At 35.7% G+C, this 25,454-nt stretch overlaps 2 pseudogenes; one reads left to right on the forward strand and one right to left on the reverse strand.

The window, feature by feature from the left end:
• LOC120154788 overlaps window positions 1-10,573 on the reverse strand; it is a 28,775-nt pseudogene extending 18,202 nt beyond the window's left edge.
• A 1,747-nt stretch (window positions 10,574-12,320) lies between these two features.
• On the forward strand, window positions 12,321-22,538 carry LOC120154844 (annotated as a pseudogene).
• Window positions 22,539-25,454: the final 2,916 nt, after the last annotated feature.

Here is a 25,454-nt window from a genome sequence, read left to right on the forward strand (position 1 = left end):
AATTTAATTTGCCACGACATATCCATCTGCTACCACACTATCACCATTCCATTTCCACTACGTACATTCCATTTTGCCACTGCATTCTCATCTGTATATACCATAACTAACTTTACTTAGGTGACAAAGTAAAGTGCCTTGACAAACCTATTTGATTTCCCCAATTCCCTGTGGAGACGATACTCTACTTATCACTTTATTACTTGTTCGATTGTGTATACTTGCACACATATCCGCATCATATTTTAGTACTCACAAATAGCGGATAGGGACCCAGGTAAGTGAGTCAGGCTAAGGTAATTTCCAGTTGTCTTTTAATGAAAAATGTAAGTTTAAATTTTAAGGTAACATTTCGATCCTTATTACTTACCTTTGATTATATTATTTTTCAAATAAATAGTTGTACTGACCGTTTTCTAATGATTTCAGCTTTCCAAACTGTTTTCATCTAAAGGCTCTATACCCGAGCTCCGAACCCGTTTTAAGTGGGGGTGAAAGCGACGCCTTCGTGTGAATTTATTCATCGTATGGGCCTAGCAAGTAACCTTCGAGATTCATATACCTTATGCCTTCGTGTGAATTTATTCTCCGTATGGGCATAAGGGAATGTGTCCTCTCGAGTTTAACTTAGTCCACACAAGCCTGTGATGGGTTTAGGACTAAGGGTCTGGCAAGCCCAAGGGGGCACCGACAAGGAGAACTCGAGTACCATTTTTTAGAACCTAAACCAGGAGACTACAAGGAGTTAGAGCCCACCCCAAAACCTCATTTTAAACCCTAGGATGCCGAAATTATTTCTTGCTTTACTTTCTGTTCAAAACATGTGAACTAGAAATTTATGCGGTTAGGACTTGTTCAAAATCAACTTGCGGGATAAAGATCATGTCCGGGTAGAAATAATAAGCATGTGGGGTAGATATTATGCGGGGTAGGACTTTTATTTTCATGATCGTTTTGATTATTATCTTTACCTTACTAACTCTTTTCATTTTTTTTCTCTCTTTTATTTTATTTCCATCATCTGCATCATTCAAAAGAGGTGTTGATCCACCAGAAAAACGTGTTCGTTAACCATAAATAATTTGCATTAATGGACAAAGGTGTTGTAATACAAGAGATTAAAAACCCCGAGGTACGACTATGATCCGAGAAGACTCAGAAGGAAAAGAGAGACAGTATTCAAAGAAGCTATGTGTCAGAACTGGTTAGCTACGCCTCTATTAGCCTAAAGGAGAACGACGTGCAAGAGCTTCGGGATATCTAGGGTAGTTGGAAGAACAATCAGAAACAGAAGTTCAGCTAACGGTACGATGACATTGCATTGTTGTTTCATATCAAGACTGATGAGCCCTTGATCAGAGCCTTGGTTCAGTTTTGGAACCCGGGATACAGTTGCTTCACTTTTAATCAGGAGAACATGGTGCCCACCATTGAAGAGTACACTACACTGTTGCACTGTGAAAATATCAGACTGGAGCGAGCTTATATTAAACACATCAAAAGTCAACCTTTCAAGAGTGCACTAGCCAAGGTTGCTGGGGTTGACGAAAGATGGGTAACAAACCGAGCTCGATGTAAAGGCAGTAGGGAAGGAATTGCCTGGCTTCATATCAAGCAACTGATGAAGGACCATCCCGATGAGTGGAAGGCAATAGACCTATTTGCACTGGGTTTGTATGGTCTGATTATATTCCCAAAGACTTTGGGGTACATTGACACATCCGTGGTGAAACTGTTTGAGCAACTTTCGAAACGAGTCAACCCAGCACCGACCATCTTAGCCTAGACCTTTCGGTCTCTCAATCATTGTCGAAGAGTTGGCGGAGGTAGATTCATTGGGTGTGTTCAGCTCCTTCAAGTCTGGATTCACAGCCATTTCTGGAAGACTAATGGGGTTGCCTACCGTCGATTTAGCACTACATATTCACCTTTGAGAGAGTTCATCACCATGAAATGGCATGAAGGCGCTTCAAAAGAGAAGTGGATGAAAGTCTTCACTCATCTCCAAGATCGGAATATTACCTGGAGAGCCCCCTGGTTGTTCCTCAGTGACGTTCTTTTTCGATGTGGGGACTCCAGCACTATGACCTTACTTGGACTTTGGGGTACAGTTGGGTATGCTCTATTGTTAGCACTTAGACAGTATGGGGCACGTCAGTTTGTCCTAGCAACATGCGGACTAGCCAGATCAGAGTTTGAGTATCACGGTGACAACTATAAGAAGATGATCAAGGAAGCAGTCAATTCATGGAAGAAAGTATTCCAGATGGATGTTGTAGCTGCCAGAAACATGCTTACTCCGGACTATGTGGAGTGGTGAAGATTGAGAAAAAATGACAATGTTTCGGTGCCAGACAATGAAGACACCCAGGCCATGGAAGAACATCTCAGGCATATCCCTTCTGAACTTGAGATAGCCAAGACAGAGTTTGAAGCTATAAATAACGAGCTAAAGCAGAGGAAAAAGGAGCTTGAAGCTGAGCGCTATCAATGGAAGCTAGATGCCGACTCTCAGAAAGATCGAGCAGACAAACTTGAAAAAGAACAGAAAAAAGTTGTTTTGAGCTCGAAGGCTTGAGAAATGGGTATCAAGATAAAGTAAAGGATAACTCCAAATTGAAAGTGACTTCTGAATACTGGAAAGACGAAGCTCATAGCCTGAAAAGAAAGTTCGAAGGGCCTGATGAGAGAGCTTGGAAGGAACAGATGAAGACTGCCCAGAGGTGCTTAACAGACAATTAGCATCAAAACCAATGCTTGAGAATCCGGATGGCTGATCTGGAGAAACAACATGAGAGAGATGGCAAAACAATAGATGAGTTAGAAGCTATTGTATATGGGTTCAAGAAGCAAGCAAGCGAGCTTCAGATAGTGCCCTTCGACAGAGGTTTACAGTGGCGTTTCCGTTGGGAGCAAGCACAACAAAGGGTGAATGCCAGAGACACAGTCATCCGAGACTTCCTGGATCAAGTACAAAAGGCAGCTCGCGATCTACACGGCCTGACAAGGGAAGCTGGAGTGGTCCGACAAGGCATACAACCAGTGACAGATGAAAACAGAAGACTTGTCAACCTGCTGGAAGCTGTTCGGGGTCTAAAGGATTTAGTCCGAATGTACCTTTGATTATTTTTACGTCTCTTACAAGATAAAACATTTTTGTCTAAGTAAAGATTATTTATAATAATGAACACTTTTTTGGATCAATGCCTCGAACATTTCATGCATCCTTGCATTTTGCTTTTTTGCATCTTTATATACGTTTTTAAGCATTTTCACAAAGGACTCGATGAAGTGGATTTAACCACATGGAAGCAAGATTGTAACATTAAAGAGCCTGGTCAGTTGATGGTAGGACAAAGCCGGCCAGGATGATCTAAGAAAATAATCCCCATATCCTAAGGACTACGATATTGAAGTTGTTAGCTGTTACCACATAAGAAGCCCCAAACATTCCTCTGAGAACTATAAGGCGTTGAAGCGCAAGATCCAAAACATGATGGATTCAGGGGCATAAACGACCGAAGAAGGGGGTATGGCATATACCATTTGCACTTAGAGGATTGTTTTGTTTAAACACGTCTCTAATCTTTCATCGTTTGCTTAATCTTTTAAAGGATTGAATTTATGCTACTTTCTAAGGTGGAGCAATTGAACAAATTCTAATCTTTAGTTCTTCGAATATTGAATGAATTAAGGATTCTTTTAATTCTTCAAGAATTATAGATTTTTGGCATATGACAAGGTTAGACCTTTCTTATACTGTCTCAAACCCCAAAATAAAATACCTTGATTATTTACCCAAAATAACTCATGGTCATTACCAAAAAGACCAAATTTTGACATTACCTCCCTTTGAAATTCTTGAACATTACCTTTATCTTTTTGATACACCCACACCTTTCTTTGAGTCAATAAGATCACACCATTGTCTTTTTAGACTCAAAATTGACATTTTAATACCATTAAAACCCAAGGCATTGAACATGAACATTTTTCTAAAGACACAATTTGGGGAATCTCGCAGGGAGCCTGAACATTGAGACATGTTGGGAGCAAAAAAGAAGAAAGAAGAATTCATTCGAAATAATTCATGCGTTAATTACATTGTTTTCATGTGAATAGGATTAATCCTATAAATCTATCCCCCTGGGGATACCTCTTCTGTGAAAATTTACATGTATGAAATGATGAATGGTTTTCTTTCTTTATCCCTTCACAACAGGAGAAAATATATATCCCCTTTTGAGCCTATATTATTTTTTCTTTCGATTCAACCCTAACCAAGGATCAATCCAAAGGTGGATCAATTCAAGTGCGAAGATTCAATCAGAACAAAAAAGGGAAAAAAGAAAAAAAGAAAAAAAGAAAAAAAGGAAAAAACAAAAGAACAAAAAGAAAGAACAAAAATCAAAAAGAAAAAGGGACAAAAAGCACATACAAAGATTCCCTAAAGACAAATGGCACATCAAGCTTCAAACTATGAGATTGATCAAGCACAATCATTCCTGAATCATTGAATCACTTCATTCGAAGATCATAGAGCATCAAGAGAGAGAAACATTTTGAGCAAGACAAGATTGAAGGCATCAGAATGAATTGATCCTTGGTTCAACATCCTGAAACACTTGTTTGGGCCTATTTATCATTTTCTTTCATAACTATGAACCCTGGCCTACATTACGTGCCTTAAAAGTCCCTTCTAATCATACATGGATTTCTAAACATAAGAGACTATCTTCAGATTTCATCCCGCCCATCAGGATTAATCTTTGTTTGTAAAAAAGAATGTAATTAATGCATGGTAGAGAAAAATAACAAAGGGGGGTTCAAGACGTAAATCCTGAATAACGTCTTGAAACCAAAGGAGGATTCGAGTTGAAAACCTGAAAAGAAGGCTCGAATATAAAAATTATGCAACTGAGGCGATCACACAAATTCCTTGATAAGACATCGCACAATCCAAATGTGACCATGAAAGCTGGGAGTCGGAGAACACTTCCGGTAGAGGAGCATGCAAGCTACCCCATCAAACCTTTGAGCATCAAATGCCAAACCTTTGACCAAACACAATAACCTGAGACCTTTTTATCCTTTCTTTACTTAACCATTTCCCAAAGATAGCTTTGATCTTGGCATGTGTCAAATAGCTATAATTTATTGAAGGATTAACATTGTAATTAAACATTTGATATCCAATGAACTCTAGTTTTATGATTCGTCTCAATTGTAAAACCGTGAAAGAGACAATATTTTCAAAACTTTTGATTAAATATTTTTCGAATCTCTTTATTGATATTTTCAGAACTTTGAAAATAAAAGAGAAAGAAAAACATTTTTTTTCAAACAAGTTAGTCTCTCTAGAGTGGATCTTGGTAATTGACATGTGACTCTTAGACACAAAACTCATGCTCAGAATCAATGCTGAAGCAAGAAATAAGGAACATTTGGGGCATCTTTGAATATTCAACATCAAATATTGGGCATTTTGGATATTGGGGCATCATTTGGGGATTCAACATCCTAATGCAAATTATCAGACCTTTTTTAGGAGATAAAATATAACCAATTCATGTTACATGCATATTATGCATACATTTTAGAGCATCATATTTATCATTTTCCACATACATAATTTTTTGCAGCTTTTAGAGTCAAGTTTCGACTTCAAGATGAAGGATACTCGATTTAAAAGCACCTTTAAAGATTCATGTTGGTTGCTTAACTCAGCAGAAAGAAGCTACACTTCGACCAACTCGACAGATTGAAAGTTTCTCTCGAACTCACAATTTGCTCGAGAGTAGATTTCAACTTCACAATGAAGGATATCTAGCTCGAAGCCAAACATCCACGATTTCAAATCCACGACGGAGGATATCGTGCCACTCAAGACAACACAAGTTCAACTTCACAATGAAGGGACGGCTGGTTGTCAACAACAATTTTCCAATTTCGGAGACAATTTCAACTTCACAGCGAAGGATATTGGACTCCAGACAACGCAAGTTCAACTTCACGACGAAGGGACCGCTGGTTGTCAATAAACAATTTCCCAATTTCAGAGCCAATTTCAACTCACAATGAAGGATATTGGACTCCAGACAACGCAAGTTCAACTTCACGACGAAGGGACCGCTGGTTGTCAATAAACAATTTCCCAATTTCAGAGCCAATTTCAACTTCACAACGAAGGATATTGGACTCCAGACAACGCAAGTTCAACTTCACGACGAAGGGACCGCTGGTTGTCAACAAACAATTTCCCAATTTCAGAGCCAATTTCAACTTCACAGCGAAGGATATTGGACTCAAGACAATGCAAGTTCAACTTCACGACGAAGGGACCGCTGGTTGTCAATAAACAACTTCCCAATTCCAGAGCCAATTTCAACTTCACAGCGAATGATATTGGACTCTAGACAACGCAAGTTCAACTTCACGACGAAGGGACCGTTGGTTGTCAATAAACAATTTCCCAATTTCAGAGCCAATTTCAACTTCACAGCGAAGGATATTGACAACGCAAGTTCAACTTCACGACGAAGGGACCGCTGGTTGTCAATAAACAACTTCCCAATTTCAGAGCCAATTTCAACTTCATAGCGAAGGATATTGGACTCCAGACAATGCAAGTTCAACTTCACGACGAAGGGACCGCTGGTTGTCAACAAACAACTTCTCAATTTCAGAGCCAATTTCAACTTCACAACGAAAGATATTGGACTCCAGACAACGCAAGTTCAACTTCACAACGAAGGGACCGCTGGTTGTCAATAAACAATTTCCCAATTTCAGAGCCAATTTCAACTTCACAGCGAAGGATATTGGACTCAAGACAACGCAAGTTCAACTTCACGACGAAGGGACCGCTGGTTGTCAATAAACAACTTCCCAATTTCAGAGCCAATTTCAACTTCTCAGCGAAGGATCTTGGACCCAAGACAACACAAGCTCAACTTCACGACGAAGGGGTGGCTGATTATCAACAAAATTTCATTCAGAGTCAATTTCAACTTCACAGCGAAGGATATTAGAATCGAGACAGCACAAGTTCAACTTCACAAACGAAGGGACGGCTGGTTGTCAACAAACAACTTCCCAATTTCAAAGCCAATTTCAACTTCATAGCGAAGGATATTGGACTCGAGACAACACAAGTTCAACTTCACAACGAAGGGACGGCTAGTTGTCAATAAACAATTTCCCGGTTCCAGAGCCAATTTCAACTTTACGACGGAGGATATTGGACTCGGAACAATGCTACTTACTTGGAAGGATATCCAATTCCAGGCTCAACTTCACGACGAAGGGGCCACCCGCGGTTTCAATTTCACGACGAAGGGAATCGTGCACACAAGCATCATCCATCTTTAGATTGGATTTCAACCTCGCGACGAAGGATATCCAACTCAAAGAAGGATTATCTGTCAACAAAGACCTTCGAGTTCGACTACGCTCAGCTCCAAAGCACATCATTTACAGCATAACTCAAGGCTAGAAGGGTTATCTGCCATCAAAATTGTCGAGTTCGATTCCATTCAGCTCGATGACACATCACTCGTACTACTTTCCGGTTGCAGTCGAGGTTTTCAAGTCTAGAAGAGGACCTGGGTTAGCCGTGCCTTAGTGACAAACAACCATTTTCAAGCAGCATAGCTTAAGTCAAGAAAAAGTTATTTGTCAATGAAGATTTCTGAGTTCGATTCCGATCCAAGGTCTTTAAACCGAGAAGAAGACCGAAGGGCAACGGGAAGCCACGTGCTGATTCAAATTCCGAACTACGGCTTCAATTTCATATCATTTCAAGATGAACTCGACTTCACGATGGAAGAGTCATCCGTAACTCAATTCGACAGGGAGTTATTGAAACATCAGAGTCAATTTTCAACTTCACTGAACGAAAAGTGTGTCTTTTAATCTTTGCCCTATCCCCGTTACACGACTATGGGCAAAAAGGGGCAGTTGTCAACACACATTTTCGTCCTACTAGGATTCAGACTCCTAAAAATATGATAGAATTTTGCTAGGATTCAAACTCCTAAAAATAGAATAGAGTTCTACTATTATTTAAACTCCTAAAGATAGGATCCACAAGCATTATAAATAGCCATTGTAACTCACTATTGTAACACAACAAGGGGATATACGAAATACCAAGCAAAAAAAATTACAAGCAACTCGTAGCCATTTTTCGAAGCATTTATATTTTGAAAGGTAAAGTTCATACATTCGCATGTTATTTTTCCTTACCCTTGCTGTGTTTTGATTCGAAAGAAAACTAAGAGAAGTGTTTTTGGCCGATGAACGGGGGCGTTTTCGAGATCTATTTTTTAGATCTAGTCCCCGAGGCTTGTGTTTTGAAAAACTATTCGGATTTTTATAAACGGGTCGTGTGGATCCGCGTGTTTTGTCGTTTTTTTCTTTGATTGGCTTTTAATTTTGACCCCTAATTCATTTTTTATTTTAATTTAACCCTTATTATTTATATGTATATATATATATATTATATTTTATTTATTTATTTATTATAATTTTTTTTCATTTTTCTTTGCGTTATATTATATTATTTTTATTATTATATATCATATTATTATTTTTTATCTATGTTTACTTATTTACTATGTTTTTTTATTATTTTCCTAACGTTATATATATATATATATATATATATCTTATCATTTTATTTTATATTTCTATGATTACTATTTTTTTAGTTAATATTATATGTATATTTATTTTTCATTTATTTATTATTATTGTTACTATTTAGTATTTTATTATATTATATACATTTTTATTTATTTATTTATTTATTTTATTTTATTTATTTTCATTATGCTTTTAGTTTCTTTGTTCTTATTATTATTTTTCTTTTTTTAAAAACACTTTACCTTTTTTATTCTTTTTTTGTATATATATATTTTTCTTCATTTATTTTATTTTATTCAATTTCATTTTTTTTATATATTTATTTCATCCAATTATTTTATATTTATTATTATTGGTTTCATTTATTTCCTTGGTTTACTCTTTAGTTTTGTTACTTTCTTTTATTATTATTATTTTCTTTTAACATCTTATTTTAATTTTTAAGGGTATTTCCGTAAACTCATTAAGGGTAAGTAATTCGGATCAAATTTTACCTTTTAATTTAACTTGCAATTTTCTTAATCAAAAACAACTGAAAATTACGTAGTACCGAAAGGGCGGTTCAAGGGTGTTAATCATTCCTTGACCGTAATCGACTCCCGAACCCGACACATATTTGGAAAGACGCAAATCAGGTAAGAAATAGAGTATCCGATCAACCCATTTGTTTAAAATAAATGATTGGTGGCGACTCTCAATCTACATTTTTCAAGTCGAAGCCCAATTCCGGGGTCCAACCGAAAGACGGTTGCGACAGATTGTTGTAGCAAGCAAAAAAAACATGCAGCCCCATCTCAATGTGGTTTCCCTTTCTATCAGCAAAAGAACCTACTTTGCCTCCAATGAATGGCCTGGACTCATATATATCAACCTGAAGAAACCGAAGTTATCATCAAATTACTGCCACCATATCGAATTATTGTAAAAATATGGTTCTACTTTGTAATTTTTGTTCATATTGAAAGGTCAATTCGGTTAAGATATTGTCAAAAACAAGTATCTAGAGATAAGAAAAACCTCATGGCCTTGATCCAATAGCTGAACAGCTGTTGACATGCCGGCAAGGCCGGCTCCGATAATCGCCACCTTCAGCTTTGGACCCCTGTAATATTCAGGTTCAGGTGGAAAATAAATAATCCAATTATCTACCATGATGACATGAAATTTTAATTCAACCTATTTAGAACAACATGATTATCAGCATCCAGCACTTAAATGATAAGACCCAAGAACTTTAAGCCCCATTTTCAGATTCTAAATCTTATGTCTGAGCTATGGTATCCTTGAAAATTCAGCTACACTGAATAAATTTCACAACGTTTATCTACCAAAACGAAGACAAAAAACATGAAAAAAAAAACAAGAATACCCAGAATGCAGAAGAACACAAATAGGGTAAACAAACATGTTTGTGAATGCTAAATGAACATATTCGCAAACACAAACGAATACTAAACAAACAGGTTCGTAAATGCTTAATGAACATATTCGCGAACGATTCACGAACATATAAACGAATATGTCCGTGAACAATAAACGAACGAAGATCACCTTCAAAAAAAATTAAAAAAATGAACACGAACTCTAAGCCCCATTTTCATATTCTAAATCTTATGTCTGAGCTATGGGGTCCTTGAAAATTCAGCTAAATTAAATAAACTTCACAAAGTTTATCTTCCAAAACAAACACAAAGAGATGAGAAAAACAAGAATACCCAGAACGCAAAAGATCCCCAAAAGGGAGAAACAAATAAGGAAAATGAAAAATTCAAGAGCAAAGAGAAAGAGAAAGAGAAAGAGAAATAACCATTAACCCTCATGTCAGAAACATTGGTGTCTAAAGAATACTACACGAGGAGCCTTGGAGACTTCACCCGAGCCACTGAACCAAACCAGTGGCTGCAAACAGAACAGAAGCAGGAGCCATGGCTAACCCGAGAAAAATATGGAACTTTAACTTTCCTTCTTAACTAATAACAAGTTAAATTTCTTCCTTTAATCAACCAAGAAAATAAACCATAAAAGAAGCTTTGGGAATTAAGATTATAGCAAAAGAAATCTGTCGAAGAATTCAGCTTCCAACATTCAATTTTTTTCTACAACACTGAGAAAACAAAGTCTTGAAGAAATTAAAGAATGGAAGAGATATTGGGTTTTAATTGAGTGATTTTGCCACCAACTTACAATTGACCAACCAAAACCAATAGGCAAATACTTTTGGTTTCAGTTCAACAGAGGTAAAAGATGATTAATCTTTTGTTGAGTTTCTTGTTGAAGTTGAGATTAACATTTTAATGCATGATGCCATCTTTTTCCCTCATCTTTCGTTGTTTTTTTAAGTAAATTGCCTAGAGAAGAAGGACCACGATAGTTGCCTAATATTAGGCTTACTGACCTCATGAGTGTCGAGGAATTAAAAGTTTTTTAAATGAATATTATAACTTAGGGTAAACTACATTTAAGATGATTGTATTTTAATCATTAATCTTTTAAAATTTATAATAATTTATCGTAACTATCGTTAAAAAAATATTATTTTAGCACTTTAAAAATTCATATTTTTTTAAAGTTTTCCAAATTTAAAATTGCAGTTGCATTCCTCCTTTTATTATCATTTCTATTAAAGTTGAGTCATTGAAAATACTATCGAATTATTTTTATTTTCTCTCTATTTTTTATTTGTTTAAACTTGATAGATAACATTTCAATCTCTTCAAATTTTTAATCAAATAGTTTTTGTTTCATTTTAGTACTCATGTTCAAAATTTAATGACAAGTTTTGAAAATTTTGAAAGTTTAGGTACTAAAATAGACCAAAACTGATAGTTTAGGTACTAAACACGTTAACTTTTCAATAGTAAGGTACTAAAATGAAATAAAAACTAAACATTATGTATGATTTTAAAAAATTAAAAGTTTAGTTACTAAATAGATCAAAATTGATAGTTTAAGTAGTAAGTACGTAGTTTATCCATATTTTTTATATAATATAAGTAACTTTTATAAATGTTAGGCACTACTGAGGAAAAAAACACTACATACCAAATTGGAAAGCAGGTAAACGTTAGGGTGTATAAAATGCATTAAGCCCTTTTTATTGTATTAAAATTATGGATAAATTATGTGTTTAGTACCTAAACTATCACTTTTAGTCTGTTTTAGTATCTAAATTTTCAGTAATTTTAAAAATCATACCTAAAGTTTAGTTTTTATTTCATTTTAGTACTCTGGTTCAAAATTTAAAATTAAGTTTTAAAAAATTGAAAGTTCAGGTATTAAAATGGGACAAAATTGATAGTTTAGGTACTAAACGTGTTAAGTTTTAAACATTGGGGGTACTAAAATGAAATAAAAGCAAAACATTAGGTATGATTTTGAAATTTTTGAATATTGAAGTACTAAAACGGACCAAAATTAATAACTTATATATTAAATGTGTAGTTTACACTAAATATCCTAACATTTTTTTGGATAATTAAAAATATCCTAGCATTATTTCCCCCAAATTATCACTAATTTTTTTCCTCCCAAACATGACGTTAACTTCTCCACGTGGCATAATTGCACTCTGCGTTCAAACGCGATCCCAAACGAAATTCACAAATTCCATCTCCTGGCCACGTTCAGGACCTAAACGCTCATCAAACCACGCGTTTGGACAAACGCAATGAGATTCTCATCAACAAAATCTCTCTTCCGTTTATTTCATGTATAATCCATACATTTTCTGCCCTCATTTCGGCCCAATGTACCCATTTTCTTCCTTTTAATTTTCTCTATCTTTTTTCTTCTTTTCAATCCACCAAAATGGGGTTTGATTTTCGAGTGTACTCATAAAAGTTGATTCCTCTGTGATCTTTATTTCTGGGTTTTTTGTTTTAATGCTGTTTGGTTAATGAGGTTTGCTTATTTTGTGTTGCTCTGCAACTTTTCTCGTAAGGGTTTGTTTTTTCCATGCTATTCTTTCATGGCTTGAACAATATTTAGTTTATTAATGTATTATTTTAGGGTTTCAAGTTTCACAATGCACAAAAAAGGGGTCACTATTGAGAGCTAAGAATTGTAGCTACTTCTTGTTGATCAATCAGCATGTAAGGATGAATATATATTTATGTATGACTGTTTATGTGTATGTCTGCATGTAAGAATGTGTGTTTTGTATGTATGTGAATACCTGTTCCTATGGGTGTGTTATACACGCATACATGCATATATACATACATACATGTATGTATATGGTTTTAATATTTGGCAAGATTATCGAATCGAGTTCAACTCTTTGATCTCAGGATACACACACACACTTAGGATTTGGGTCAAACATATGTATCTCTGCAAAGCTGCGAATGAAATCAACTTTCATATGCGTTTCCAAGTGTGTGGCTGTATATATAAACAACTCTGGAATGTTAATTGGCTTGGATCAGTACTGTTCGGTTGATCCATGTGTGATTCTCTGACTAGAGAATATATTTTTGTTCAGAAACAGAATGGCTTATACTTCGATCAACTTCGGTTCTTAACAGATGAATGTTTGTAACACCCACGGACCGATGTGGGTGACCCGATCTGAGGTGTCACATTAGGTACACCGGAATGACCCATAATTAAAAATTCAGGAAAAATTAAAATTTTTGTTAAAACATATAAAATCGTAAAACAATATATAAATACGAAAGTAGAATTTAACAATATTCAGAAATAAAACAGATTTCATATTCAAATATAAAAACAAAATACAACCTGCATGCCCCTAATTACATGCACCGTACTCCGCAAGCAACGTCGGTGGAACTCCCTTACTGATGTCGATAGTTGCACTGATTCGATTCTTTTAACCTGAAAGGGTGAGTAAAAGAGTGAGCTTTGGGAAGCTCAGTAATACAGAACTACCAAGTGATGTTGAAGGACATACAAATAATAAGCAAGCATAAATTTTCCTTGTCGATCTAGATGTCTACAAGTTTCCAGGATAAGCTGAGATTCCACTGATATTTCTTCGAATAAAGGACATGAAAGTTACATTTTCGAGGAAATGTTCATAGAATCAGGTTCAGGAGATCATAATATGGTGTCTAGTGTGTACCCACAAAACCAATGAAAAGGTACAGATATTTTTAAAACAGTAACCGTTTAAAACATATTTTTAAAACTATAGTAAAACCCTCCAACCAAACACCTTTATGCAGTTCCCTAGAACTGCATCCATAAGGACTTACCCTAAGCACACATCAAATGAGTCACCCTAAGGGAATGCCTTGGGTCTACCCAAGGGTCTCCTTAGGTTTGTAAGGATTTACCAGCTTGATCAGAGCTGAACCTTCATACTCCAAAATCCTACCCATACAGTATTCGGTAGAAAACAGATTTAACAGTAATAGTAATATCTGGATCGTGATCCAGTAAAATCTCGTAAGCGTGAAAATGAAAAAAACCATATAACTGCCCTCTACTCGTACACCATATGTAGTCCCATGATTAACCAAAGAGAGTGTCTTGGGGCCTGAGAGCCTACCCAAGAAAGTTTCTCGGGCCTCAGAGCCTACCCAAAGGTCACCTTAGGTCTATAAGAATTTACCAGCTTGATCATAACTGGATCTCCATACTCTAGCCTACCCAGATAATGTCCCAATTAAACAATTCAAGCAGTAACCAATAGATTTTATGATCCATAAATCAGGAACGATCGTATTTTCCAGTGAAAATAGGAAACCAAATAACACATTTCAGGTAACCATAGTTCATAAACCAGTAGATTTCATGATCCATAAATAAAAAAAATCATATTTTACGGTGAAAACATATTTCAAGTAACCATAGTTTATAAACCATTAAATCAGTGATATTGGAAAATCTCGTTTAAAACAGGTAAAACATTTACATGTCACATAAGGAACACACTAGATGATCCAAATATTATTCGGAGATACTTGGTATTTATCATGTAGGGAATCATGAACCTTTTGTAATTTAATAGGATTTCAAAATCAAGATCTCTATACAAGGGGTTTGATAGCTAATTGATTCATCATTCAAACGGAAATAGGTTTATCAAAATCATACAGTATTCAGATACTTTTTGGAGGCAATTGAGTATCAGGAAGCATTCAGAACCTTTTACAACAGAGTTATGGAAGATTTAGACATAACATAAGTGTTCCCATTATTCAGGTAAATAGGAGTATTCTGGACATTTTAATTTCTGATGGATTCTTAGTAACTTAATCCAATAAGGGTAAAATAGTAGTTTGCAATATTCTGAATTTATACTGAATTATCATGATTTTGAGTCAAATCGTACTAACCGATCTCCACCCTATAAATTTTTCAATATTCCAGACTGATATACTACACGAAAAATCACTTCTTAATATTGATTACACTTGTTGAACTGGTCACTTTCAGAATCACCACCGAACGGAACTAGAGGAGACAATCATGTATTTGATGGTATTATACATTTCTGGGATGTATCGGTATCAAGAATACTCAGCACACTTGAGTTATGCTCCATAACCTTTAGGGATGATACAACATAAGTTTGTTGGTGTTTCTAGAATTTATCCAAAGAAATTCACTTATTTCAATCCGTTAGGATATTCAGGTTACTTCAACACTCGAGGTTACTTCAGTCATCTTGAAGTTCAAGGTATTTTAATCCTATTGGGGTTCAGGGGTATTTCAATCATTTGAGTATCGGAGTTATTTTAATATTCCATAGCTCGATGATATTTCAATAAATTCATTTCAATCTAAACATATGTACATTTTTTTGGTAATTTGCCAGATATATCCATTCAGAGTTATTTAAGATTTCAAGATTATATAAATATTGAATTATCAGGATTCTGAGTCCGATTGAACTACATATCCGAACACTACGATACTTGTCAATCATTCGTACCGTGATACTTCACTATTATTCATTTCTTAACACTGACTGCACTAGTTGAGCTGATCAAAATCAAGATCGTCATTGAATGAATCTTAGGGAGACTAACATGTACTTCAATGGTATTTATTTCATTTTTGTGTTACAACGGTATCACGAAATGATAACGTGATGGATTCATAATTCAAAATCCTTATGGACGGTACATCATATAAGTTCATCATCATTTCCAGACTTATCCAAGTTATTAGCTTGATTCTAGGTCTTTGAGAGTACTTATGTAATTTGGAATTCAAGTTTACCCCGTTCACGTAGGAGTTTTTAAAGTAATTTAGTTGTTTCCACAATTCAGATACATACGATATTTTCATTCAGTTCAACTTGGTCATTTTTACCTCATAAGGGTATTTTCATAATTTCATAGTTGTTGGGATTTTCGGAAGCTCGAAACGACAACCGGAACGATTTGCAAAGAGGGGTCGGAACGGTTTTGTGTTTAGGGAGTAAGGAGATTGAAAGATAGAGAATTGCACAGCGATTTATAGTGGTTCGACTTTCTCAATCAAAGTCTACGTCCACTACCTTAGCTCCTCACCAAGGATTTTCCAACAAATTCACTAATTTGTTCTTTCTTTTGAGGACAAAGAGATAACCTTACAACTCCCTAGTTTTTCCGGGCTAAACTAGAACCTTTCCCTAGCTTTTACACGGGCTAAGCTATAACCTTTCCCCTTTACAAAAGGATAAAAGATGTAAACAATAAAACCTCTCTAAGGTAGGTGTTTACAAGAATTAAGCTCACAAGAACAAAATATTTACAAGAGAAAGATGAAATAATAATGAAAAACTCTTCTCTTGTGTTTGATTACTTGGATAGTTGTTCTCTTACTTCTTCAAGTGTCATCAGCTTGTATTTATAGATTGGAATGAGTTTGAAGTCGTATATAGCCGTTGGGGATGTTTTGGAGCCGTTTGGGAATGATTTTTCTACTCAAAAAGGTTGCCCAGAATGGGGGGAATCGGTACCCCTTCATAGGGAATCGATACCCCTTCATAATATTCAAATATTATGACCGTTGGGCTGTTGAACAGGGGGAATCGGTACCCCCTGGGGGGAATCGGTACCCCTTGGACATTCTGTTTTTGAGCTTTAGACAGGGGGGAATCGGTACCCCCTGGGGGGGGTATCTGTACCCGGGGTATCTGTACCCCCTGGGGGGGAATCTGTACCCCCTGGGCAATCTTGAAACCCCTTAAAATATTTTTGGCTCAAATCAGAATTTTAATTGACTTTGAATTATTTTTGAAACATTTTAAAAACTTTGAATAAATTCAATTAAGTCCAAAAACATATTGTAAATTTAATTCAAGTCCAAAAACCATTTTGTCTTAAATTGTTATATCAAAACATAGTTCAACAATCTCCCCCTTTTTGATATAACAAAACATTTGAAAAATTGTTTTTGGCAAAACTCCCCCTTAATAAATGTTTAATGAAAAAGATCCTAGTTGTTGGAAAACATATGAAAATGTTAAGCTCCCCTTTTTCATTAAGAAATTGAATTTTTTTATTAAGAAATTGAATTTTTCAAACCAAACTTCTCCCCTTTTTGTTATATTAAAAATAATTCAATCTTTGATGTTCAAAATAACTTTGGAGAGTAAGTAGTAATTTTACATTTAAAATCATTTGAAAAATCAAAAGCTCCCCCTTAATAAATGCATTCCAATCAAAATTTAGCTTTTAAGAACTTGACACTTAAACAAAATTGAATTTCAACAAAGAATAACAAACAAGTTAGTAGCACATGAAATTCAATTTATCCAAGACTAAAATACTTTATGCAATACCAATTGTTGAAATTTGATATAAATATCAATTGTTAAAATTAAGTGCATTTGCATAAAGTTTTCGAAAAATGTTATGCATTAAAAAAAAATTGATATCAATTGTTAAAGAGATATCATTTTCATTTAAACCACATGCATAATCATTTAAATTTAGGTCAAAAATTTTAAAATTTGTAAAATTAAATTATTTGAAAAATTGATATCAATTGTTAGAGAGATATCATTTGCATTAAAACCAATTTTGACCAAAATTTTATTATGATGAACTAAAAATTCTTAAAAATTAATATAACTTTAAAATGTTCATCATAATCATCTTTTCAACATACATGAGATTAAAACAATGATGCATAATCATTTAAAACCAAAACTCATGCATGCTTAAAATCAAATGAGCAACCAAATAACCAAAATTAAAAGCATTAAGCTTAGAGGTTACCCATTCCTTTTTCATGTGTGGCTAGAGCATCTTGAATATCATTATTTTCACAATTGCTCCCACACACCTACAAGAGACATTCATTTCGATTTTGGTATCCAAATTGCTTTGGATCCTTGGACGTTAGTTTCAATGCCCCTTGTTCCTTTGGAACCCATACTTGCCTAATTTTAAAACGTTTTCCTTTCTTCAAAGGACAAGTATGTTCCTTATGACCATGATAATGACAATGTGAGCATATTGTCATTATTGAACTAAATGAATTATTTAAAATGATTTCTTTTTCTTTTGTTAAGCATTCAAGCTTAACTTTTAAATCAAAATTTTCTTTTTCAAAACTTTCAATTTTTATTTTTGAAAGCTCTAAATCCTTTTTCAAAATTTCATTTTGGCTTTCAAAATCTATTTTTGTTTTCAAAAGAAAATCATTTTCGATTTTAAATTTTGAAATCATTTTCTTATATTTGGAGTTCATGGTCTCAAACTCCGAATATAACCTATTAAAAGCATCTTGTAACTCATCAAACGTATATGAATTAAATTCATTTGAGTTAGAAGATACCTCGGGCTCTTCACAAGCCATTAGAGACACCACCTTTGTTGGTTCTTCTTTCTTGTTTCCATGGATTTTCTCAAGCTTATTCCAAAGCTCCTTGGCACTTGAACATGAAGAAACCCCTTCATAGATTTCATGACCAAATGCACAAAACAACATGTGCATGGCCTTGGCATTAAGTTGAGCTTTCTTCCGTTCTTTGTCACTCATCTTCTTCTCCTTCTTCTTTGGAGAAGAGTAGCCGTTCTCGATTATCTCCCATGCATCAAGATCATTGGATTGGATGAATACTTTCATTAATTTCTTCCAATGATGATAGTTGACTCCATTGAAGTATGGAGGTTTGTCGGTTGGTAGGGAGTCTTCCATGTGGAACGAGCCGGAGGTAGAAGCCATCTTCTCGGTTGTGTCGGGAATTGGTAGAGCTTCTTCGAGGATCGTCTCAAGGTGGTTAAACCTTCTTAACGAGTTAGGCTCTGATGCCAATTGTTGGGATTTTCGGAAGCTCGAAACGACAACCGGAACGATTTGCAAAGAGGGGTCGGAACGGTTTTGTGTTTAGGGAGTAAGGAGATTGAAAGATAGAGAATTGCACAGCGATTTATAGTGGTTCGACTTTCTCAATCAAAGTCTACGTCCACTACCTTAGCTCCTCACCAAGGATTTTCCAACAAATTCACTAATTTGTTCTTTCTTTTGAGGACAAAGAGATAACCTTACAACTCCCTAGTTTTTCCGGGCTAAACTAGAACCTTTCCCTAGCTTTTACACGGGCTAAGCTATAACCTTTCCCCTTTACAAAAGGATAAAAGATGTAAACAATAAAACCTCTCTAAGGTAGGTGTTTACAAGAATTAAGCTCACAAGAACAAAATATTTACAAGAGAAAGATGAAATAATAATGAAAACCTCTTCTCTTGTGTTTGATTACTTGGATAGTTGTTCTCTTACTTCTTCAAGTGTCCTCAGCTTGTATTTATAGATTGGAATGAGTTTGAAGTCGTATATAGCCGTTGGGGATGTTTTGGAGCCGTTTGGGAATGATTTTTCTACTCAAAAAGGTTGCCCAGAATGGGGGGAATCGGTACCCCTTCATAGGGAATCGATACCCCTTCATAATATTCAAATATTATGACCGTTGGGCTGTTGAACAGGGGGAATCGGTACCCCCTGGGGGGAATCGGTACCCCCTGGACATTCTGTTTTTGAGCTTTAGACAGGGGGGAATCGGTACCCCCTGGGGGGGGTATCTGTACCCGGGGTATCTGTACCCCCTGGGGGGGAATCTGTACCCCCTGGGCAATCTTGAAACCCCTTAAAATATTTTTGGCTCAAATCAGAATTTTAATTGACTTTGAATTATTTTTGAAACCTTTTAAAAACTTTGAATAAATTCAATTAAGTCCAAAAACATATTGTAAATTTAATTCAAGTCCAAAAACCATTTTGTCTTAAATTGTTATATCAAAACATAGTTCAACAATAGTCATGTATTCCTCGCATTTACCCTTTAAAGAAATAAATCAAAATTTTGGGTTTTGAGATCAATTTATTATTACATAATTCATGGACTTAAAATTATTTTCGATCAGTCTACCAATTTCTTTTGCGAGTAATCTGAGTCTTCTACAGTGTTATACCGTTATTCAATATTCAGTTTAAGTCCAATGATAATTAAATACACCTCATGGACCAATTATTTCCATTCATACATTTACCAATTATCAATGTGTTCCGGAAAGCAATCAAAAGGTAGTAGAGTATTACCTCAATTGGTGTGCTCCCCCGATTGAACATTTAAACTCCATTCGATCGCCCTCGAACTTTAATTCCACGTCAAAAACCGAACTTGAATTTGAAGATAAAACACTGAAAAATGACTTATTGGGTGCGAATTTGGAAAAAACAGACTTCGGATTCGGACTCAGGACATCGAAAAACATAAAATAGGACTTTTCGAAAATTTTGACTTACGGATCAAACAGACCCGGCTCAGACCGATTTGACTGGACTGGTTCGGTCCAGTTGGATTAATTCCAGAAGCTTCCTGGATCGGCAAATAAGTCTCACGTGCACTATCGGATCGTAGCAGTGCTTACGGTGGTGACAGGGCCAGTTTCAACGGTCCGATCGCTCCACTTACTTCACTACACCACAAAACAACTCAAATCAACCCAGATAACAAGCCAAATCCATGCTGAAATAACTAAAAGAACAATCGAAAGCTTACCTTGGTGACATACGATGAAATCAGCGACGGTGGAATCACCCATATGTTGGGTTTTGCTCGCACGACAGTGGGGAGTCAAGAAGTGAGGGCGGTGAAGTAACCAAACGTCGAGATCGGCGAAAAAATAAAGAAATAAACGACGATAGACTTAGGTTTTCAGTGGGTTTCGAAGGCCTTTATCACGACAATCAGAGTTGATTTTCGGTGAGGGATATAGGGGTTTTAGTCAGCTTGAGTCGGCGGTCACGATGGGGGTGACGGTATGTCGAATAGCGGTCGGACGACAAAGAATTTTGAGTGGATATGGCCGGCGAAGGGGGTTGCTCAATTGGGGGAATTTTCGGGTATATCACCTAGGGGTTTATTTTCTATTAACAAAAATGGTAAAATTCAGAGTTAAGTTCTTGAACTTCTCATAAGTTCCAAAATCGAGCTATAACTTTAAAAAATTACAATTTGGTCCTCAATTTCTCTCTTATTACGACTTTAATTCGATACTTAAAATTATTAAACTCTAGCCCCTAAATTGGGATGTAACAATGTTTTTCTTTTCTTTTTCTATTGTCAGCAAGTTTATATGATTCTGTTTTTCTGTTACTTTTGTTATAGATGAAAAATGCTCGATTCGTTACAACAGAAGTTCCTCGTGGTAGGAGTAACGAGAAGATCAAGGCTGTATGGGACAGGAACTTAGCGATGATATTCTGCGATCTTTGTATAAAGGAAAAAGATCATAATTGCAGGAGAGGATCTTACTTTAAAAAGGAAGGATGGTCTAGGTTGGTTGCAATTTTAACAAAGAAACTGGTAAAGAGTATGAGAAGTCGCAACTGAAGAATCGGTGGGATCTACTTAAAAAAGAATGGAAGCTATGGAAACAGCTCAAAGGGAACGATACATGTCTGGGTTGGGATCCAAATAAGAACAATCTCGATACTTCAGAGGTTTGGTGGGAAAAGAAGTTGAAGGTACATGAATGACTCTCATAACGAAGTGTTTATTGATATTTTTTTTTCATTTTCTTGTATGTAAGATCAATAATGCTTGTATATAAATGTGCAGATAATGCCCGAGGCTACGAAGTTTAAAAATGGTAGTATTGATCCAGAACTGGAAAACAAATTGGATTGGATGTTTCAGGGTATCAATGACGACCCAATGTTTGTGCACACATTTGGTTTACAGTTGATTGATGGAACCGATGATGATGAACCACCTAGAATAGAGGTCGAGGAGGTTGTTGTCGCTGTAGAGGAGATTCAAATGCCGAAAAAGGCAATGGGTGAACATTTGCATGAGATAGATAACCAGTTTTATGGAACAGAGTCATCTGGCTCACTCTGAATCAGAGCACCAGTCAGAGCCACCCCACCAGAAGAAGAAATCCCCGGATTCGGACTCTTCTCATCTCAACAAGGGTAAAGAGAGTACCAAAACTAGTTGGGAGAGTTTCGAAACTGTCTAGGCAGATAGTTAGATTGTGTAGTGCGGCCGAAAGCATGAGTACCGCAACATCAGCCAAGTCAAGTTCTGAGCCATACGACATCCCCAAGGCAATTCAATTGCTGGATAACATGGAGGAAGAAGTTCCAAAAAAGAGCCAATTATATTACTTTGCCACAAAACTATTCCTTAACAAAGATAAGCGGACGATGTTTATGTCATTGTCGACCGATATTAGAGCTTGGTGGCTTAAAATGGAGATGGAGGAGGGCTCCAAGGTCGCTTAAAACTATAAATAAACGACGGTGAATTCCACGGTAGTTTTGTATATCTTCATTTCAATGTATTTTTGATCAAGATGATGATCATAATGCTAGGAACTTAAATGATGGATGATATTCATCCAGCTTAGTTATGTAGGTAGATTAGTTAAGTGTATGTCCGCATTTTGTTTACTGGGACTTATCTTTTTAGAACAATAGACTAAATCACTTCATTGTCATGATCAAACAGAACCTTTACAGTGTAAACAAGAGAAGGAAAAAAAGGTTTTTTTTTTTTTACTTCCAATAGCATTTATTTTTGCCGATAAGTAGATACTAAAGGAGGTTTAAGATATACTTGAAATGCTTCATTGTTTTGATTTGATTTGGGGTGCATGAGATTCTACCAGTATTGACCAGAGTACATGAACATCCTCATCTGTGCATGACTTCACATCTTCATATAAAATATATATCCCCCTACCTGAAAAATCACACAAAAAAACTATAAAAAACATGTTCAATCATGATGAATGAATGAAGAATGTGTATTGTATGGTATGCTGCAAAATATTGCAGAAAAAATGATCCGAATGAACTGAAATGATAGGCATTTTGAGAAGAAAATACTCTTTCTTGGAGCCGAGTGCATCCGAAACCAGAGCTTCTTCAATGGGAAGAGGAGGGATCTGAGCCACCCCATTTTGGCAAGATGGAGTGATTCATGGTAGGTGAAACAAATGAAGCATTTAGAGGGCCAAAATCCAGAGAGAGAGAATGTTGGTTTGCTTAGACAATGGTGAATTATAGATTACAATATCTAGCACCATATTCCATCTTTTTCTTTTCTTCTTTTTGCAGGCAGAAAGGTACAAAAATGGCAAAGCTAATTCAATGTTTGGTGGTCTGTCTTTTCATAAATCTTTCACCTTGTGGCCATTAGGAACAAGACTCGGTGTGATATTCAATCTTTGTGCTATTTTCAGGGTCATGACTCCGAGGGAGAGCTGAATTGAACCATGGCAATGAGCCAGTGACTGAAATTTATTCAGTCAAATCTTGAAGCAATAGCCTTTTATTTGTTTAACCACCGGTATTTAATCTATTGACTGATTATTCCGAATCAGGTTTTACAGAGACCTGTCCTCTCAATCCAGTTTGTTTCATTCTCAAACGCCAGGATTTAAACTCTCGACCTTACCTAAGAGATTCAATGTCTTATCCCACTAGACCAACTATATATTGGTTTGAAGCAAGAGTCATTATACAAACCAGTCAAAGTCAAATGCTTTCAATCTGGGGATTAAGACGAGGTTATTTGAAGTAATGATCAGATTTAGTCATGGGGAGTGAATATTAAGGTCAAAACTTGGGTTGGTATTTGACTATGACAACGTCTTGTATTGGCATTGGATTGAGGTTCACTTGCCACCTGACAGCTTGAAAGGCATTTGGCATGCTTTTTCCATTAATGCAAATAACAGCAGCTTTAGAAACTTCTTATGGAGAAAATTAGTTTTCATGTTGCTGAAGAATTGCATTGCAAGGTAAAACTACAAACAGGAATGGACCGAGAAGGGAGTCGATTGGAGCGATTGTCTCCTAAAATTTTTAAATTCCCATGTAATTTAAGTATTTTCTATTGAAAATATATTTTTACTTCCTCAAAATTTTATAAATTCGTCTCCCGACTCAAATCTTACCTCAGTCTCTAACCACAAGCGATACATATATGTACATATGGATTCTTTTCATATAAACTCTCAATTGTTGTTTATCTTACATTGACTTAATGACAATGTTTCAGGTTCAAATCCTAACATCTGTAGATTTAATTCAGATTTATTTATTTGCTTAAACAGGACAATAATTAAAAAATAACTTCAAAAAGCTTCAAGAACGATCATGGCAGCCACAGTTGAAGGGGATCAACAAATAAACTCTCGCCCATAGATCGTCCTCGATATAATTTCGCCAAACCTTTCGCTACCTAAGTTTGCTTGCTGGAAATACGAGTATTTTCCCACTACCACCTCGGCCGATGCTCCGTCCGAGGAGGTGAAACGAAATTATAAAATTTCAAGGGTGACCGCACCCGTCTAGATCCATCCCTAAATGGAGTGCTCCCCTAACTGTTGGTTTTCGAGGCTTTCTTTTGGGGGCCCAATTATCGGCTGCTGCAATTTAGAAGGAGATCAGGGAGGGCAAGGGGAGAAAGGCCCTTGGAACAGGCTCCTGTGGCACTTTGATAGTATTCCGAAAAATTCGACTATTGTATGGATAGACTATTACCTATCAAAGACCAGTTAATTTCTTTCGGTTTGAGCATTGATGGTACTTGTAATCTCTGCCTACGATAGCGAGATTCTCGGGATCACTTGTTTTTTGGGTGCGACTACTCGAAGAGGGTATGGAGACGAGTTTTGCCAGCCATGTTTCCAAGGCTGTCATTAAATGGTGGTCATGAGCTGCAGTGGGCGTGCATGCTAAGAGGTAAGCCTGAAATCATTTATGTGTTGAGGTTGCCGTGAAATTGCTATATTGTTCTGCTATAATTTGTTGTTGTTCTCTGTTCTCTCCTAACTTCTTCTATAGTTGTTTCTTTCATATAAACTTTACACTTATCATATATATATATATATATAAACAAGGATGGACCGGGTGCAGTTGCACCCCTATAAATTTTAAATCTTTTTATGTTTTAGGTTTTTTTCGTATCACTTAAAATTTTATAACTTCGCACCCTTATAATTTTTATTATAACTTTTTAAATTCATATCTTCATACATAAATTTTTGCTTTTGTCTATATATGTTTGTATGTAAGAATAATTTTATAATTAAACTAAGATAGGCTAGAACATATCATCTTTAAACTCAATCCTGATCAATTTTAATTTTAATTTTTAAAAACTTACATTGAAATTGGATCAAAACATATTAAACTCAAATATTTTAGCTAATAATAACCGATGTTGTAGGCTTGATTCATGTATTACTCGTGTTTGTTGCTAGTTGATTTCAACGAGGTGTGAACCCAGAGGCAAATAGGGGTATGGTCCATTTGATTAACTAGAGAAATTATAGGTAATTTTTTAATCACTTGTATATGATGTGTTAATCGATTATATTTGA

This window comes from Hibiscus syriacus, unplaced genomic scaffold (assembly GCF_006381635.1).
Source record: "Hibiscus syriacus cultivar Baekdansim isolate YM2019G1 unplaced genomic scaffold, ASM638163v2 tig00111151_pilon, whole genome shotgun sequence".
NCBI classification, from domain to species: Eukaryota; Viridiplantae; Streptophyta; class Magnoliopsida; order Malvales; family Malvaceae; genus Hibiscus; species Hibiscus syriacus.